Here is an 8,219-nt window from a genome sequence, read left to right on the forward strand (position 1 = left end):
GAAAGAGATTCTTGTCCTCAAGGAATTTCCTGGAGGAAGGAAGGTAACTAGAGCATCAGAAGACTCCGAATCCAGCTCTGAATTATATCTGGAAAATAGGCCATGCTGTCATTTTGAGGAGGAGTCCAGAGGTCAAGGAGGTAGTGGGGCTCAAACTGGGCTGAAGATGTAGGTGGGATTTAGGTAAGTGGAGAGGAGCAGAGGAAGGCATTGTAGCTGAGAGAACTGTATGATCAAGAGCTGTTAGGTAAGACTGAGCCTGATGTGTCTGGGGGGCAATGAAGAAACCCTAGTACTGAATAGTTGTTTTTGTTTTTTTTTTTTGCAGTACGCGGGCCTCTCACTGTTGTGGTCTCTCCCGTTGCGAAGCACAGCCTCCGGACACGCAGGCTCAGCAGCCATGGCTCACGGGCCCAGCCGCTCCGCGGCACGTGGGATCTTCCCGGACCAGGGCACGAACCCGTGTCCCCTGCATCGGCAGGCGGACTCTCAACCACTGAGCCACCAGGGAAGCCCAGTACTGCATAGTTTATGGGAGTAAGACTGTCTTGGAGAGCTCTAGATCTGCCCCCAGCCCCAAACATGGGCAGGGTGGATGCCAAGCCTGCCTTATCTGAATGGAGAATCCTGTGCCCTTGTGCAAGAGCCGACACGTGTGTTTCACATTTCTTAAGTTCGTTTTGTTGTTTTGTTCAAGCCACAGGCCCAAGTGGGCTCATAATCCCCATCCCAGACAGACTGCCAGACACATTACTTGGGCACCCGAGTTCATGCAGAGACGCTTACCTGTTCAATTCCTGACTTTTAGCCCTGCCCCACCCTGCAGCTGCCTTCAAGTCCCAGCACTGATAGACTGAGTAGAAGTGGGAGTCAGAAGAAGTATGAGAACTCAGGACTGCAGATTCAGAGACTGTGACAGGCTGTGGGATGACTCTACCCCAGCCTCAGCCCAAGAGCCCTGGAATTCCAGGACTTTACCTACCATCACCAAGGATATGGCTGGCCACCTGAGACCATGGGTGAATGTGCCACGAAGTGCCGGGAGGTTCCCAAACTCCGTGCAGGGCTCCTAATTTTAATATAAGGAGGCAAGACTAGGATGTGTTTCTACTTATTTTAGGGAGTGGAAATCAAATCAGTCATAAGTACTCTGTACACACAGAGAGTGACTGTGATGAGGCTTAAAGCGGAGGGGAAGAGCTAGTAATAATATAGTACTAGTGATGCTGATAATGACAGTAACTACCAAGCGTGAAGATTAACTTTGTGCCTAGCAGTATGCTAAACATTCACTTCTTTCATTTAAGCCTCACAATAATCCTATGATGTGCATGCTATTATTATCTCCATTTTACGGATGGAGAAACTGAGACTTCAAGGCATGAGCTGCTTTCCCAAAGTCATACAAATGTTAAGTGCAGAAGTAGGATCTGAATTCCAGCAGTCTCACTCCAGCAACCATACTGTGGAAGCCGGCGATGCCTCCTTAAGCCGTGTCTGGGCTTGGAGAGGATGTCCTCACTGATGGACCAGAGCATGCCAGCCCCTGTGGCTGGTGTGGCATTCTGAAAGGCTGTCTGGCAAGTTTTGCTTGCTCTGGTTTCTCACTAAAACAACCTTTGGATTTGGCTTCCCAGGCAACTCACATACAGGAAAAGAGGGCCATGACCTGCCAACATGACAGCTGTATTTTTCACTAGTAACTTAATAAACTGGCTGCCTGGGTTCACATACATACCTGTTTCTGACAGCTTGGTTAAGGTGAGCCCACCCCAGAGCTGAGGCCCACCATGTGCCAACTTAATTGAGATTCTGGGCATGCAAGCGTAGCCCCCAGCTGAGGCCTCTGTGCCAAGGAAATTCCTCTTGGCCTCCTTTTGGCTGGTTTGGCCCGCCTTCCCCAGTGACAGTCTGGCTCTTTGGATTCGAGCTGCCTGGTCAAACTGTGAGGGTCTGCAGAAAGAAGGAAGCAACAGTGCCAGGTTCCAGTGCGTGTTCCAAGTTCCACATTCTGCCTACAGACGCCCGGCGCCAGAGCAAAGGCTGGCCCTTGGCAGTGGACTGGTAAGGATTTGTCTGGTACATTTTTTCCTTTACACACTTAACCTGGGACTTCCTGCATCTCTTACTCTCTCTGCTTTCATTCATGGTGGCTTCCAAAGCTGGTGATTAGCAGGGTTACCCAGAGAGCCCTTTTTAAAAATGTTTAATGGACTTGTCTTATTTAGGAGCAGAGAATGTTTTGCTCTGTTTACAAAAGTGCACTTTAAGGAAAATTACATCCTAAAATAGTGGGAATGGGTGGGGTAAATCATTTTCTTTTTAACTTCCAATGACAGTTTGTAAGGTTGAACTCGAAGTCTTGGTCTTTGTCAGAAACACGGGGTTGTTTTTCCAGCAAGCTTGGTGAATGGTGCATCTTTCTGGGACAGCATTCTTTTTTTTTATTCTTTTTTTTTTTTTTTTTTGCAGTACGCGGGCCTCTCACTGTTGTGGCCTCTCCCGTTGCGGAGCACAGGCTCCGGACGCGCAGGCTCAGCGGCCATGGCTCACGGTCCTAGCCGCTGCGCGGCATGTGGGATCTTCCCGGACCGGGGCACGAACCCGTGTCCCCTGCATCGGCAGGCGGACTCTCAACCACTGCGCCACCAGGGAAGCCCCCCCTTTTTTTTAATTGTAAAAGACACATAACATGAAATCTACCCTCTTAACGAAATTTTAAGTGTACAGTACAGTATTAACTATATGCACATTGTTGTACAGCAGATCTCTTTTTCACCTTGCATGACTGAAACTTTATACCCATTAAACGCAACTTTCTAATTCCCCTCCACCTGGCCCCTGGCAACCATCATTCTGCTTTCTGCTCCTGTGAATTTGACTACTTCAGATCCCTCATTTAAGTGTAATCGTGCAGGATTTTTCCTGTGACTGGCTTATTTCACTTAGCATAATAATGTCCTCAAGGTTCATCCATTATGTAGCATATGACAGGATTTCCTTGTCATATTTAAGGCGAAATAATATTTCATTCAATGTATATACAACATTTTCTTTATCCATTCAATCATCAGTAGACATTTAGGTTGTTTCCACCTCTTGGTTATTGTGAATAAAGCTCCAATGAACATGGGAATGCAAATATCTCTTTGAGATCCTGTTTTCAGTTCTTTTGGATAAATATCCAGAAGTGAGATTGTTGGATCATACGGGAGTCTTTAATCCATTTTGAGTTGATTTCTGTATATGATGTAAGATGAGGGTCCAATTTCATTCTTTTGCATGAGATATTTAGTTTTCCTAGTACCATTTGTTGAAGAGACTATTCCCGTTATGTAGTCTTGGCACCCTTGTTTGAAGATTATTTTACTGTATTTGTGTGGGTTTATTTCTAGGATCTCTATTCTGTTATATTGGTCTATCTGTCTGCTAGTACTATGCTGTTTCGATTACTGTAGGCTTGTAATATATTTTGAAGTTAGGAGTGTGAAGCCTCCAGCTTTGTTTTCTTTCAAGATTGTTTTTGCTATTCAGGGTTCTTTGTGGTTTCACATGAATTTTAGGATTGTTTTTTCTATTTCTTAAAAAAAATGCCATTGAGACTTTGATAGGAATAGCACTGAATTTGTAGATCACTTTGAGTAGTATGAACAGTATTAAGTGTTCTAATCCATGAACATGGGATGTCTTTCCATTTATTTGTGTCTTTAAATTCTTTCAGTAGTGATTTGTAGTTTTTAGTGTTCAACTATTTAGCTTCCTTGGTTAAATTTATTCCTAGTATTTTGTTCTTTTTGATGACATTGTAAATGGAATTGTTTTCTTAATTTTCCTTTTGGATTATTCATTTTTATTGTATAGAAACAATTGCTTTTTATATGTTGATTTTGTATCTCTCCAATTTTGATGTCTTTTTTGTCTTTCTCATGTCTAATTGCTGTAGCTAGGACTTCCAATGTTATGTTGAATAAAAGTGGCAAGAGTGGACATCCTTGCCTTCCTTATTCCTGATGTTACAAGAAAAGCTTTCAGTTTTTCACTGTTGTGTATGAATGACGTTAGCTGTGCACTTTTCCTATATGATCTGCATTATATAGAGGTAATTTCCTTCTATTCCTAGTTCGTTTTTTTTGATCATGAAAGGATGTTTAATTTTGTCAAATGCCTTTTCTGCATTTACTGAGATGATCATGTGATTTTATCTTTCTTTCTGTTAATGTGGTGTATCGCATTGATTGATTTTTGTATGTTGAACCATCCTTGCATTCCAGGGATAAATCCCACTTGGTCATGGTGTATAATTCTTTTAATGTGCTATTGAATTCGGTTTGCTAATATTTTGTTGAGATTTTTGCATCTGTGTTCATCAGGGATATTGGCTTGCAGTTTTCTTTTCTTGTAGTGTCTTTCTGGCTTTGGTATCAGGATAATGCTGACCTCTTAAAATGAATTTGAAAGGGTTCCCTCCTCTTCAGTTTTCTGGAAGAGTTCTCAGGAGTTGGCATTAATTTTTAAAAAAATTTTTGTAGAGGGCTTCCCTGGTGGCACAGTGCTTGAGAGTCCGCCTGCCGATGCAGGGGACACGGGTTCGTGCCGCGGTCTGGGAAGATCCCACGTGCCATGGAGCGGCTGGGCCCGTGAGCCATGGCCGCTGAACCTGCACGTCCAGAGCCTGTGCTCTGCAACGGGAGAGGCCACAACAGTGAGAGGGCTGCGTACCGCAAAAATAAATAAATAAATAAATAAATAATTGTAGAATTCTCCTTTGAGGCTATCTGGTCTTGGGCTTTTTTTTTTTTTTTTTTGGTTGGGAGGTTTTGATTACTGGTTCAATCTCCTTACTAGTTATAGATAAGTTCAGATTTTCTATTTCTGCATGGTTCAGCCTTGGTAGGTAGTATGTTTCTAGGAATTTATCCATTTCTTTTAGGTTTTCCAATTTGTTGGTGTATGGTTGTTCAGAGTAGTCTCTTACAATGCTTTTTATTTCTGTGGCATCAGTATAATGATTTTATATATTTGAGTCTTCTTTTTTTCTTAGTCTAGCTAAAGGTTGTCAGTTTTATCTTTTCAAAAGCTAACTCTTAGTTTCATTGATTCTTTTCCATTTTTCTATTTCATTTATTTCTGCCCTAATTTTTATTATTTCCTTCCTTCTGCTAATTTTGGGCTTAGTTTTTCTTTTCCTAGTTCCTTAATGTATAAAGTTAAGTTGCATATTTGAAATCTTTCTTTTTAGACGTAGGCTTTTACAGCTATAAACTTTTCTTAGTACCGCTTTTGCTGCGTCCCAAGTTTTGGTATGTGTATTTCATTTTTGTTTGTCTCAAGATATTTTCTGATTTCCCTTTAGATATCTTCTTTGGTCCATTGGTTGTTCAAGAGAGTGTTGTTTAATTTCTACATATTTGTGTTTTCCATTTTTCCTTCTGCTACTGATTTCTAGCTTAATTCCATTGTGGTTAGAAAAGATATTTGGTATGATTTCAGTCTTCTTAAGTTTGTTAAGGCTTTGTTTGTGACCTAACATGTAATCCATGCTGGAGAGAGTTAAAACTGTGCTTGAAAAAAATGTGTGTTTTGCTGCTGGTGGTGGAATATTTTGCTGTGTCGTCTGTTAGGTCTATTTGATCTATATCATTGTTAAAGTCCTGTGTTTCCTTATTGATCTTCTCTCTGGATAGTTTATTCATTATTGGAAGTGAGATATTGACATCTCTTAATATTACTGTGTTCCTGACTATTACTTCCTTCAGTTCTGTTAATGTTTACTTTATATATTTGGGTACTCTGATGTTGGGTGCATATATATCTATAGTTACTATATCTTCTTAGTGAATTGACCTTTTTATCATTATAAAATGTCCTTCTTTTACTCTTATGACAGTTTTTGACTTAAAATATATTTTATATGATATAAGTATGGCCACTCCTGCTCTCTTTTGGTTACCATTAGCACAGAATATCTTTCTCCAACCTTTCACTTTCAGCCTGTGTGTGTTCTTAAACCTAAAGTGAGTCTCCTGTAGACAGCATATAATTGGATCTTGTTTTGTTTTTAATTTATTCAGCCACTCTATAGCTTTTGATTAGGGAGTTTAATTTACATTTAAAATAGTTACTTATAAAGAAGGATGTGCTATTGTCATTTTGTTCATTGTTTTCTGTCTGCTTTGTAGCTTTTTTTTGCCCCTCTCTTGATGTCTTTGTGTTTCACTGATTTGTTTTAGTGACATGATTTGATTCCTTTCTCATTTTTGTTTGTGAATCTGGGTGTCTGTTTCCTTCCTCAGACTTGGGGAGTTTGGAGCCATTATTTCTTCAAATAAGATTTCTGCTCCTTTCTTTCTGTCTCTTCACCTTCTGGGGCTCCTATATTACATATATTAATCCACTTGATGGTGTTCCATATGTCTCTTAGGCTTTCTTCACTTTAAAAAAATTTGCTTCTCCAACAATAATAGATAATTTCAAATGGCCTGTCCTCGAGTTTGCTGTTTATTTCTTCTCCATAATCAAGTCTGTTGTTGAACACCTCTAGTGAATTTTTCAATTCAGTTATTGTATTCTTTAGCTCCAAATTTTCTGTTTGGTTCTTTTTAATATTTTCCATCTCTTTATTGCTAGTCTTATTTTTTTCATATACCATTTTCCTGGGCTCGTTAAGCATCCCAGTGAGTCTTTTTTTTTTCTTTTCTATTATGGTTTATTACAGGATATTGAATATAGTTTCCTGCGCTATACAATAGGACTGTATTGTTTATCCATTCTATATATAATAGTTTGCATCTGCTAGTCCCAAACTCCCAATCCAACCCTCCCCCGCACTCCCTACCCCTTGGCAACACAAGTCTGTTCTCTATGTCTGAGTCTGTTTCTTTTTTGTAGATAAGTTCATTTGTGTCATATTTTATATTCCACATATAAGTGATATCGTATGGCATTTGTCTTTCTCTTTCTGACTTACTTCGTTTAGTGCAGTAATCTCTGAGTCCATCCATGTAGCTGCAAATGGCATTATTTCATATTTTTTATGACCGAGTAATATTCCATTGTATATATATACCACATCTTCTTTATCCATTCATCTGTCAATGGACATTTAGGTTGTTTCCATGTCTTGGCTATTGTAAATAGTGCTGCTGTGAATATAGGGGTGCATGTATCTTTTCAAATTATAGTTTTGTTTGGATATATGCCCAGGAGTGGGGTTGCTGAATCATACGGCAACTCTATTTTTAATTTTTTTTTTTTTTTTTTTTTGTGGTACCTGGGCCTCTCACTGTTGTGGCCTCTCCCATTGCGGAGCACAGGCTCAGAACGCGCAGGCTCAGTGGCCATGGCTCACGGGCCCAGCCGTTCCACGGCATGTGGGATCTTCCCGGACCAGGGCACGAACCCGTGTCCCCTGCATCGGCAGGTGGACTCTCAACCACTGCAGCACCAGGGAAGCCCTATTTTTAATTTTTTGAGGAACCTCCATACTGTTCTCCATAGTGAGTACACCAGTTTACATTCCCACCGACAGTATAGGAGGGTCCAGGGAGTCTTTTTAAGATATGGATTCCCAGACCCTACTGGCAGAAATACTAATTCAGTAGTCTGGAGTGGGGCCTGGAAAGCTGCATTTCTGAAAGGTCCCTTGGTGATTCATATGTACATCTAGGTTTGGAAACCACTTCCAGTTAAAAGACTACCTTCAACCCCTCCCACCTTGCAGTTCTCTCCAGGATGCCACCATCTGCCTATGAGTTTTCTGTCTCTCTGAATCAGTTGAGGGTCTAAAAATCTTTTTGCTTCAAGGCAACCTTCCTGGATTTTGCTTCAAAGCAACCTTCCTGTTTAACCACAAGTTTCTTATGACTCTCCCCAGCCCTCTCCAACCCAAAATGTGCCTACATTTTCCATTTTTGTATTAATTTGGCATTTCCATTCTCTCCACTTGCTATCTGTGATTGAGCCATTGCTGACTAGAAGTCTTCCTGAGGTCTGCCCTAATCATCTCATTATTATTTGATGACAAAAAGGTGGTGAGTGTAGTAGAAATGGAACTCTGGGAACCCAGGTTTGGGTCTCTGTTCTACTAGGGTATGACCTTGGACAGGTTGCTTTCCCTCTCTGGGCTTCAGTTTCCTCCAAGTGATTCATGAATAGATGGTCTCCATGATCCTTCCCTTTGCACTCTGACTATATCCTTCCTCCCCTCATGCATTCCACAG

At 41.0% G+C, this 8,219-nt stretch overlaps 1 protein-coding gene across 4 annotated transcripts in view; it reads left to right on the forward strand.

The window, feature by feature from the left end:
• The first annotated feature begins 370 nt into the window (after window positions 1–370).
• The window catches only part of ATP6V1E2 (ATPase H+ transporting V1 subunit E2), a 123,289-nt gene continuing 115,440 nt past the window's right edge, over window positions 371–8,219 (forward strand). For all 4 annotated transcript variants that reach the window (XM_004264991.4, XM_049696378.1, XM_049696377.1 and 1 more), the window contains exon 1: window positions 371–2,064. The gene's annotated coding sequence lies outside the window, so the exon portion shown is untranslated. The remainder of the gene's footprint in view (window positions 2,065–8,219) is intronic.

The sequence above is a fragment of the Orcinus orca genome, chromosome 13 (assembly GCF_937001465.1).
Source record: "Orcinus orca chromosome 13, mOrcOrc1.1, whole genome shotgun sequence".
Taxonomy (NCBI): domain Eukaryota; kingdom Metazoa; phylum Chordata; class Mammalia; order Artiodactyla; family Delphinidae; genus Orcinus; species Orcinus orca.